Here is an 11610-nt window from a genome sequence, read left to right as displayed (position 1 = left end):
TAATATCTGAGCTGAGATTTGAAGAGGTAAGAGTTAGTCAAGGAAAGGGTGAGGACAGAATTGGAATGAAGAGAAAGAAATACTAACACATATATTTACCAGAGAAAGTATAATGTAGGAGAAATAACCAGTAGTTCCAATTTACTGTTGAGATGGTATAATAAGTGGCAAGAGATAACTTTGGGGATGGTGTCAAACACCAGATAATGAAAGGTCTAATGTTCCAGTCTAGGTTTTATCTTATTATATAGGAAGCTATTGAAAGACTGAGTAATAAGTAGCGTGACCAAATGTGCATATTTAGACAGATCATTCTTTAAGTAGAAGGAAGAGAGTTCATAGAGAAAGAAATCCAGAAGCAGCAAGAACAATTGAGGGGGATGTGGCAATAAATCAAGGAAGAGATAATCATCTGAGGTAAGACTGCCGTGAAAGAGTAAAGATCCAAGATATACTGCTGCTGCTACTAAGTCACGTCAGTCATGTCCGACTCTTAGCAACCCCATGGACTGCAGCATACCAGGCTCCTCTGTCCATGGGATTTTCCAGGCAAGAGTACTGGAGTGGGTTGCCATTGCCTTCTCTGACCAAGATATACTAGGGATATAGACTTAGCAAGACATCTTTACGGGAAGGAAGTAGTAAATGAGGAAGAAGTCCAAAATGATCCAGAGTTCATGGCTTGGGTGATTTATTTAATGACAATGCAAATAGTTGTCAATAAGAGAGGCAATAAGGAAGCGACTTAGCAGTAGCAGTAGCAAGGAAGAGCAAGTGATCAGGGAAATAGGAACAAAAAACAGCTGATATTGAGTGCATTCTATGTGCTAGGGACTTTTCTTCTGCCACAATTTAATTCAGGTGTTGTTTGCTGCTGGATCCTATGTGTCTCTCTCCAGCCATGCTTTCTCTCCTGAGTTCCAGATCTGTATGTTCAATCCTAGATGTTTTCACTTGCGTATATTGATGCCATGACGAAATCGAAGCATTCCTAAGTGAAGTCTAGATAATGAAATGAAAGACACTAAGAGAAAATGTGTGTGAATTTTGTTATTATTTGTTTTGTTAGGTTGTTATATTTTTCACTGAAACTATAGAAAGGGGAAAAAAAAAGGAAGACATGGGTACAATGAGTGAGGAGAAATGGCAGGATGTGAAGGAACAGTGGATTATGAACACCATTTTTTTTTCAGTAAAGTAAAAGCACGACCATCCACAGAACCAATGGGGGTACATTAGAAAGCTAAAAGACTTGAAGGGAAAATGATGAAAGTTTGAAATAACGATAGAGACCCAGGGAGTTGAAACGGAACAAATAGTATGATGAGTAGCTATCACTGATGTCCAACTAAAATGAAGAGCCTGCTTTTTTAGTAGCATCAGCCTATGTGGCTATTTGATTTTTGCACATATTGCTTACCAGTCCAGGTAGAGGGAGAGGGAGCACAGGTGGTTGGGTTGACACAGGATTGGACTTTGCTACTTGGATGCAGCAGGAAGGTTGAGGTCAAAGTCTGTCAGTATAGACAATAGGGATTTTAAGTTAGGGATCAAAGTCCCAGACTTATTGCCAAAGAAAATACTCCAGGAAGAACCTTTTAAATTGAAAGAAAAAAAATGGAATAGTTATGGAACTGGATACCAGTAAAGTATAGTAAAACGGGTACTGGAATAACAGGAAGCTAAGTCAGAGAGTGAAGTACTGGAGCAGAATATTTCAGAAGGGGAGAGTTTCTGAGAGGGTAATAGGCAGGAAGGGCAGGGGTCTCCAAACAGAGGAAACAGGCTGCAAGTCAGACATTTTTAATCTCTTCCTTAAGCTGCAGGAGGAAACAAACTACAAGAGTCAGACTTTTCTTCCTTCTCCATACAAAATTAAAAGCAGGTTTCTCTTAAAATTCTGTGTTGCCATGACAACACCTGGTTCCACCTGAACTTAACTTTTCTCAAACCTTGAGCTCACCAATGCGGTTTTTCTTATGGAAATATTTTTCTTAAGCTATGTTAATGAAACTATGTATTTCCTTTGGAATTTGCCTTTCTTCAAAATGGTTCCACCAAAGACCAACTTTTTTCAACTTTTTTCTATTTTCAAACCTTGGGCTGATAATACCTCAACAAACCAGTATTCATATCAATTGTTTTATGGCTGGGACACAGTTCGTGCTATCCTATCTCAAAAATGCATATTGTGGGAGAGGGGCCTGGTGAAACTCCCTCAGCCTTGAGGTGTCTGTCTCTCTTATCTGATTAATAGCTTTCTAACAGACCATAAAACACCTGGCTAAAGACTAGCAGGGGGGCACTCTTTCTGCCCCCTTCTGATGTCTATGTCAGAAGTTTTGTCTATCTCTTTTATACTTTAATAAAACTTTATTACACAAAAGCTCTGAGCAATCGAGACCTGTCACTGGCCCCAGAATGAATTCCTCTCCTCTGGAGGCCAAGAATCCTGGTGTCTTTCACGACTCAGCAACAACATTTCATTTCCATGATAAAAAGCCCAGATTTGGCTGGAGGTGATAACTGAAGGGGAAGGGAAAAAATGATAGCTGCTTTGACAACAGCAAGCAAATATGATATTCTTTTGTTAGATGGTCCTCACAATATCTGAAAAAGCCTTAAAGACTACTAATCAACCTTCTTAAACAGAAACTTATATTAAGCATGTTGTTGTTGTTTGGTGGCTAAGCCATGTCTGACTCTTTTGCAACTCCAAGGACCATTTTCCAGGCTCCTCTGTCCATGGAATTTCCCAGGCAAGAATACTAGAGAGGCTTGCCATTTCCTTCTCCAGGAGATCTTCCCGCCTCAGGGATCAAACCCACGTCTCCTACTTGGCAGGTGGATTCTTTACCACTGAGCCACCAGGGAAGCCCATATTAATGCATTACCTTCAATAAATTACTTGGCCAAGTAGCTGTCATCCTAAGCATAAAGCAATGACCCAAGATAGAACATCCTCTAGGAATGATTTCACTCACATTCTTTAAAATGAGTGTAAAATAGAATCAGTCATACTTTTTGTTTAGTTAAAATTAATGATTTGCATACAAGAGTCAGTATTTTTTACTTTATTTTTAGAAGAAATGATGACATGATGTGGAAAGAAGGAACTTTTGGTTCCCTCTGAGTCAAAAGCACTTGAACGAAACTTCTAGTGGGAAAAGCAGTCAAGGATGTAACTAAGGTTCTCTGTGAGTTGACATTTAAATTACTTCTCATGTACAGACATGAAGCCAATCTGTTTTCCCAGCCCACTTCCTGTTGTTCAGGAAGTTCCATTATCTTAAATACTCAGTTTTGGCAATATATCAGACCACTAAATCCTATTTTTTTAACCTTTCTATAAATGCATCCCTGGACTCAATATAGAACTAAACATAATTCAAAATATCAATAGTTATCCTTGGAGTTTTAAATCTACTAAAAGATTGTACCACTATCAGTCTCTATAGAAAGAAAACTTAAGACTACTGGCTTCCCTGGGCTCTTTTTCACATTTTCTTTCCAAAAATGAGTCAAGATCAAGAAAAAAAGTTTAGTTCCCCTTCCTCCGTGAGGAGGAGTGTCGCTTTTTGCCAGCTGCGAGGCTGAAAAAGGCTTGTTGAGTTAAAACGAGCTAATCAAACCTGAGTAAGAAGAACTGGCTTCCCAGGTGGCCCTGGTGGTAAAGAATCCACCTGCCTGCCAGTGCAGGAGACACTAGAGATGTGGGTTTGATCCCTGGGTCAGGAAGATCTTCTGAAGGAGGGCATGGAAACCCACTCCAGTATTCTTGCCTAGAGAATTCCCATGGATAGAGGAGCCTGGCAGGCTACAGGCCATAGGGTCTCAAAGAGTCTAACATGACTGAAGTGACAGAGCGGGCAAGCAAGAAGAACTAGAAGATATGTGCTGCTGCTGCTGCTGCCGCCACCACTAAGTCACTTCAGTTGTGTCCGACTCTGTGTGACCCCATACCGGCAGCCCATCAGGCTCCCCCGTACCTGGGATTCTCCAGGCAAGAACACTGGAGTGGGTTGCCATTTCCTTCTCCAATGCCTGAAAGTGAAAAGTGAAAGTGAAATCATTCAGTTGTGTCCGACTCTTAGCGACCCCATGGACTGCAGCCTACCCGGCTCCTCCATCCATGGGATTCTCCAAGCAAGAGTACTGGAGTAGGGTACCATTGCCTTCTCCAGAAGATACATGCAGATGTTTCTGAAACCTTTATTAATCTTATAGTTTAACTATCTTCATCCATTGGTAGAGAAAAGTTACTGAATCTGAGAAGAAACCTAGCTATTGAATTGAGTCAGATGCCATAATTGCTTCATTTACCACACGTGGTTCCTTCAACCATACTAGAGTGGGGTTTAGCCATCCTTCCATTCCACAGTTTTAGGAAGCTTTATAAGCCACAGCTGATCTGATTCTGGGACCTGAGTTTGGTGTTTGGAATACAAGCTTTTCTGAAATGGAGACTGGTAAAAACAGTAGTAACTGCTCAAGCAAAGCCCAAAACTGTAGGAAAAAATCCAAGTGCTATTTGGATAATACTCATGTCTTGATTCAGAGAAAGCAATGGCACCCCACTCCAGTACTCTTGCCTGGAAAATCCCATGGACGGAGGAGCCTGGTGGGCTGCAGTCCATGGGGTTTGCGAAGAGTCGGACATGACTGAGCGACTTCACTTTCACTTTTCACTTTCATGCATTGGAGAAGGAAATGGCAACCCACTCCAGTGTTCTTGCCTGGAGAATCCCAGGGACGGGGGAGCCTGGTGGGCTGCCGTCTATGGGGTCACACAGAGTCGGACACGACTGAAGCAACTTAGCTGCAGCAGTAGCAGCATGGCTTGATTTACAGGAAACTTGGGGCTGGTGCACTGGGATGACCCAGAGGAATGGTACGGGGAGGGAGGTGGGAGGGGGGTTCAGGATGGGGAACACGTGTACACCCATGGCAGATACATGTTGATGTATGGCAAAACCAATATGATATTGTAAAGTAAAAAAAAATAAATAAATAAAAATTTAAAAAATAAAATACAAAATAAATTAAAAAATAAACCATATTGTAAAAAAATAAATAAAATAAATAAAAGCTTAAAAATTTTAATCTATAACATTCAGTTGTTATATTTCTTGCATTTTACTGTTGTGGCCATAGCAGTTTCTCTTTTGTTCTCATGGACATTATGTCATAATCTCAACGATCATTTAACCCATGAATTGCCTAAATAATCATAATGCTTACTCTGTTACTGTCATTCTCAAGCACTCTGTCAGTCAAGATTCCTAGGCATTTATTTTTCTTTACCAAGTCAAGTAAAACACAATTTATAAACTGTCACTTTTGCTGAAGCCTTTCATTACCAGAACATATTCTTTCCTATTTTAAGATGAAAAAATTCCCATTTCTTTTCCTTCAAACTAGTTAAGAAGCTGGACTTATTACAACTATTTTGCAGATTGCCTAAGGACACAGGTAGAGTTAAGAGTGTTCGAGTTTGGTCTTCTACAGTTTAGCATAACAGAATGGCCTTTGCACGCTTGCATGCTGTGTTGCTTCAGTTGTGTCTGACTCTGTGCAACCGAATGGACTATAGCCCAACAGGCTCCTCTGTCCATGGGATCCTCCAGCAGTGGGTTGCCATGGCCTCCTTCAGGGGATCTTCCCAACCCAGGAATTGAACCCAAGTCTCCTGCATTGGCAGGTGGGTTCTTATCACTAGCACCACCTGGGAAACGGAATGACCTTGACATTATGTCAAGTGTCTAATACAAGAAACTTGACAACAACAATGGTGAAACTGTGCCAGAAAACCAGGTATTTAGCACTCAGGCACAGACACAGGCTTCTGGGGGAAGTTGCTGCCTAGCTAATGCAATGCAGACTATGTTTGAGAGTGATTAACTGAAGATCCAAAGGGAAGAATGTTGTCAGAAAATCACTTTCCTCAGTATATTGGTCCTCCCTTCTTCAGAACATCCCAGGTGTGTCAGTGGTAAAAAATCCACCCGCCAATGCAAGAGACAGAGGTTCGATCCCTGGGGTAGGAAGATTCCCTGGAGAAGGGAACGGCTACCCACTCCAGTATTCTTGCCTGGAGAATCCCATAGACAGAGGAGCCTGGCAGGCTATAGTCCATGGGTTCACACAGTGTTGGACACCGCTGAGTGTGCACACACACACACACACACATACACACGCATCCCTTCTTCAACACATATCCTTCTGTTAGAACAAACTACTCGTAGCTTCTTTTTGTGCCACACCCCTCCATAACTCATGATCCACCATAGAATCATGCCTTCCAAAAATTATCTCTACTTACTTCTCTGCCTCTTGAATGTCTATTCATTCTTTGTAATTCCACTAAAACAAGCCTAGGTGGAACATTCCCTCCTCCTTCTCTATGCCTCAACAGCACATTTTCCGAGTGTACATTACAATATATATTCCACTGCTGACTGAAGCTGCTTGCTTGTGGGCTTTGTCTCCTTCAAGTCCGGGACTGTGGCTTCTTCATCCTTCTGTTCCCAGGGGTACATACAGTGCCTGGCACTTTAGAAACACAGAAAACAATGTTTGATTGTGTTTTAATAAAGGCAGTACTTAGAGCAGTGAGATGGAGAGGATAATAAGAATACTGACAAAGGAATGTTATTTTGTGGTGTTGTAGATGAAGATACAACCTTTGACTATGTGTAAATTAAAGTTAATGTTATAGATTACACCCAACTTAGCATTAGAGATGTCAGTATGGTCAGAATTGATAGCAAAAAAAGTAAGCTACCTGTGATGTAACATTAAGAAGTGTTAGAAAAACAGGAGGTAGAAAGTGAATATAAGCAAATAAGTCAAGGATTTTGGATACAAAGATAATTACAGTGTAATCAGATGGATGTTTTTCATAACAGCTTTAGCAAAGATTTAATAGATATATCAAATGTTCTAGTGTACATGAAACAGAATATTTCATTAAGATGCTTATATTAATGAATGAGGCAAATAGAAAACTATAAAAACATTGAGGTTTATAGTTTAATTATAAAACAGTATGAGAACACAGATATCAGAAGGGAAGCAGTCATGTAAATGAACAGATATTTCAGCAGAATGAAGAGAAGCGATAAGCTGGTGTTAAAAGGAATATAAGGAACAATTGACTTGTTAAAGAGATGTACAGCAAAAACCCAGGTGAGGGGTAAAAATGACATAGATATATCTGAGAAACAGAAACACCAGCCCAAAGAGGACAAAGCGCTGTTCTGATGGGTGGCAGATGTTTGAGCTAACACCAAAAATCTGGGCTGGAATATATGAAATCTTTCATCTCCGTAGATCTTCAAATCTTTTCCTATGGCACTGACCATGAAGCCAATGTATTTTTGACTTACAATGAAATAGAGAGTCTACTAGGAGAAGAAACACCAGAACAAACGCAATTGGAGCTATTTAATGCTGGTAACAAGGTGTTCTCCTGTGTTGAACCAGTAAGAGAACTTGGACTGACTGGTAAAGGGGCTTCAAGGGCTGGACCATAGATGAAGGCCCAGGGACAGGTAGCCTTGAACAGTGCTGTGTATTACAGCCTAAAACTAGGCAACCTGCAACTTACGATTTTTAGTTTACAGTCGGATCCAAAAGCAAAGATTATAAGAAAACCTTGGAATTAACATATAAACATGGATTCCCATGCCAAATGCAGTGATAATGTAACGAATTAGTCAATCTAATTGCATGAGTAGAGGGCTTATATCTTCTGGAGATAAAGGAAAAGCATAGTAATGTCTTCTTCTGTACTTGCTTAAAGGATTTTAGAACAACACTTTTAAGACTAGAACTTAAAGCTGAGTAGTATAAAGTGATGAGGTAAAAACAAAACTAGAAGGCTACTATTTATTTTATAGAATAAAATGTTAAGGCAATATGTTACTACCTATGAAATACTACAGAATCTAAAACACCTTTTAAAATTAGATGGCTTCCCTCATCTGCTTCTTTTCTATTTAGTTTTCACAGACTCTGTGGTGTAAGGAATTTAAAAATGCAGTAAATATCTAAGGGTAGTTTCTTAACCAGTGATATGAGCAACAGCAGAGGGAAATACGGATGGCTATGGAAAAGAAGTATTTGATCAATTAAATGGAGGAAATTCTGATATGAAAAAAGGAGACTTTCTGAGGTATTAATTCCTTTAAAGACATGTTAGAGCTTACGTTTGAAGCTGGGAGATTAATACAACATACTTGGCCATGAAACAAAATTCCATGTAATCAAATGCTGAACTTAACCTATTTACTTTTAATTGTGTGTGTGTGTGTGTGCTAAGTTGCACAATTGTGTTCAAATCTCTGCAACCACATGGATTGTGGCCCACCAGGCTTCTCTGTCCACAAGATCCTCCAGGCAAGGATATTGGAATGGGCTGCCCTTTCCTCCTCTGGGAGCTCTGCCCGCATCTCTTGCATCTCCTGTATTGACAGGTGGATTCTTTACCACTGTGTGCGCCACCTGAGAAGCCCACTTTCAAAACTGGAAAATAATAAATTATTAAATTGCAGTCATTTCCCTCGTTTGAGAAAATAATAACCAGCAGAGAGATGCTTTGCACCACTCCATCTCGTCATGGACACACAGGCGCTGACTCCCAGTGCGGTCACTCCACTCTCAAGAATCACATCTGCTGCACATGGACACATCTATGAAATAATAGGACCCGCCCGGCTGTAGATGCCTGGATACTGCAAAGTCCTGCATTGTTGGCCAAATCCCCTTGACTTCCTTGGGTCCTATATTCAAGACTTTAAAGATCTTTGCTTGATTTTGCCCCTTCCCAGTTTCATTTTTGTGAAGGAAAAAACAAACAAACAAGATAGGCTAGCATTTCGAAATACAAATTGCATGGTTGGAGGAACCATTCATCCAAAGCATGAGAGCCATTCTGAGGTGGATTTGGATCTGAAAATGCTGCCTCCTTCCCAGGTCACCCTTGCTTCACTCTCACACCTTTCTATTGCTCCAGGGAAGATGAACACACTGCCATCCTAGGCTAAGTTCTTGAATGGCTGCCTCCTATCAGGCCTGGGCCTTTCTCCGTCTCTAACCTGCCAGCTGGCTGCAGTTCCAACATCTTCTGTTAATATCGGGGACATGAGTGATGCTAAATAGGTGAGAGTTAGAGAATCAGAGATAAAATGCATCCTGGTGCAGAAGACCCTTTTAGAAGTTCCAATAATGAAATGAGGCAGGCTCTTGCTGGGGAAAGATCAGGTCTCTATTTATACAAACTAGTTGTACAAATTTTGATTTGTACAGCAGGTTTTGTACAATTTTGATTACCAAGTAGGAGGTAAAAAAGGGAATACATGGCTTGACAGTTTAAAAGATCACTAATCTATGCCCTAAACCAGTTCACAGGGCCCCCCGGCTGTCCCCTGCTCAGAGCAGGATTCCTCCCAATTCCTCCCAAACCAAAGACAAAGCACCATTTGTACATTCATTGTTTTCGATGGAAACTACATCCTAAAGGACGTTCAGCTAGTGCACGCAAAATATTTTTTAACACAGTTGAACACTTTCTCAATTTGGCCTTCAGTAATGAGGAGTGCTTGAACTTCCAATTGGATTTCCATACTCTGTTGAAAAACACGTTATTATACACATAAGCACAATCTATGCACCATAAACCGGGAACTGCTAAGGCAACTTAGAAAACATTGACCAGCAGACAACCCAAGAGAGGAAACTGAAAGCTTGGAAGCAAGAAGATGGGAAGCAGGAAAGGGAAGAAGGCAGAGTGTATAATCTGTAGTATGAAATCTGTAACTGGAAACCAACACACTCCACTCAAAGCTTTCACAAATGGCAAAGCTAACTTATCCATTCTCCTGGATCTACGAAATGGATTCAGAGGTACATGAGTAAATTTATTTCTCATTCTCATCTCCTTGAGATCCCAAATGAAAAATTGTCTGTGTCCGTTGAATTCATTGTAAGAGAAAATGTTACAACTAGGATCTAGTTTAAACTTCTAAATCTCAAAATATTTTTATTCTAGAATAAATAAGAAGATGGAAGTTCCAGAAAGAAGACTATATTCAGAGCAGTAGCTTGATTTTATTTTATAGCTATTTAATCCTATTTTTTGCAATATTTTGGCCATAAGTTTTACAGAGGTACATCTGACTTAGATGCTAAAACGCCCTACTTCTTTTGACTAACATTCAGTTTCAAAGAAGTTTTTGTTTTTTAAAATAAAATGTGTTTAAAATACTGCCTTTATTTAAAAAAAATCAGATGAAGAATTATTGGTTTGAGTTCATTTTTATATAATCTAAAGAATTGTTTAGCATAATTTAAATGTTAACTCCACATATGCACAGTCTTATATATTTTTCCATGTATATAGGCATTTGAATTTGCTTTTTTTCTATTGACCAAGCTTTAACCAGTTGTTCACAATGGCATATTTAAGTATCTAGAACCACCTTCTTATTCATGCTGCTGCTGCTACTATGTCACTTCAGTCTTGTCCGACTCTGTGCGACCCCATAGATGGCAGCCCACCAGGCTCCTCCATCCCTGGGATTCTCCAGGCAAGAACACTGGAGTGGGTTGCCATTTTCTTCTCCAGTGCATGAGTGAAAAGTGAAAGTGAAGTCATTCAGTCGTGTCCGACTCCTAGCGACCCCATGGACTGCAGCCAACCAGGCTCCTCCATCCACGGGATTTTCCAGGCAAGAGTACTGGAGTGGGGTGCCATTGTCTTCTCTGCCTTCTTATTCATAAGGTAAACTTATTATGTCCAGAGGGCAGAATCAGAATTGGAAGCAGAATTGATGATTTTTATATCATAGCCTTGGGCTTTTCTTAATGCCTGGTCTCTAACTACCAGCTCTTTCAATTCGAGAAAAAATGTATAGACATCAATCAGAAATATAACACCACATATCATCATTAATGTGAATTTGGATGTTACATTCAATTTACCTAATATGTTTATATCCAAAGTCACCATTTTCTGCTAAAAGGAATACTCAGTCACAGTCCCATGAGGGTAACTAAAGCATAATTAGCATAAATACATAAATTTCTTCCTTTCTAACATATTAGTAATTTACATTCTAATGCAGCACTGTGCTAAGAGTAATATATCCTTCAATAGCAAAATTGCTTTTATCTAGGATCTCAATAAGTAACTATTTTCTGTTACATTGTGTTTTGCTTCTGCCCTGGATGGAAAATTGATCTTAATATTAGGACTAATATGGTTTGGTAGAAATTACCTTTTAAAAGTGTAAATATTATATTGAATTCAAGGTAATTCTGCCTTTGTAATAAAAAATGATCACTTACTGCACAAAATATGTTACTGAAAGAGTAATAATTAATTGTAGATAGAAACTAACATAGCAATAAAATATTTTTAGTTGCATAAAATTCTGTGAGGACTTCAGATTTGATTATTTAATACATGAAAATTCTTTGTAATACCTGAGATATTTAATGTTGGTGCTAGACTTCTTAGAGTAGATTTACACTATAATTGGGGGCTCTCTTGGTGGCTCAGTGAGTAAAGAATCTGCATGCAATGCAGGAGACCAGGAGACACAGGTT

Source organism: Bos grunniens, chromosome 6 (assembly GCF_055505025.1).
Source record: "Bos grunniens cultivar Pamir isolate PY7600 chromosome 6, Bosgru_T2T1.0, whole genome shotgun sequence".
In the NCBI taxonomy this organism is placed as follows: domain Eukaryota; kingdom Metazoa; phylum Chordata; class Mammalia; order Artiodactyla; family Bovidae; genus Bos; species Bos grunniens.
This window is presented reverse-complemented; position numbering follows the sequence as displayed.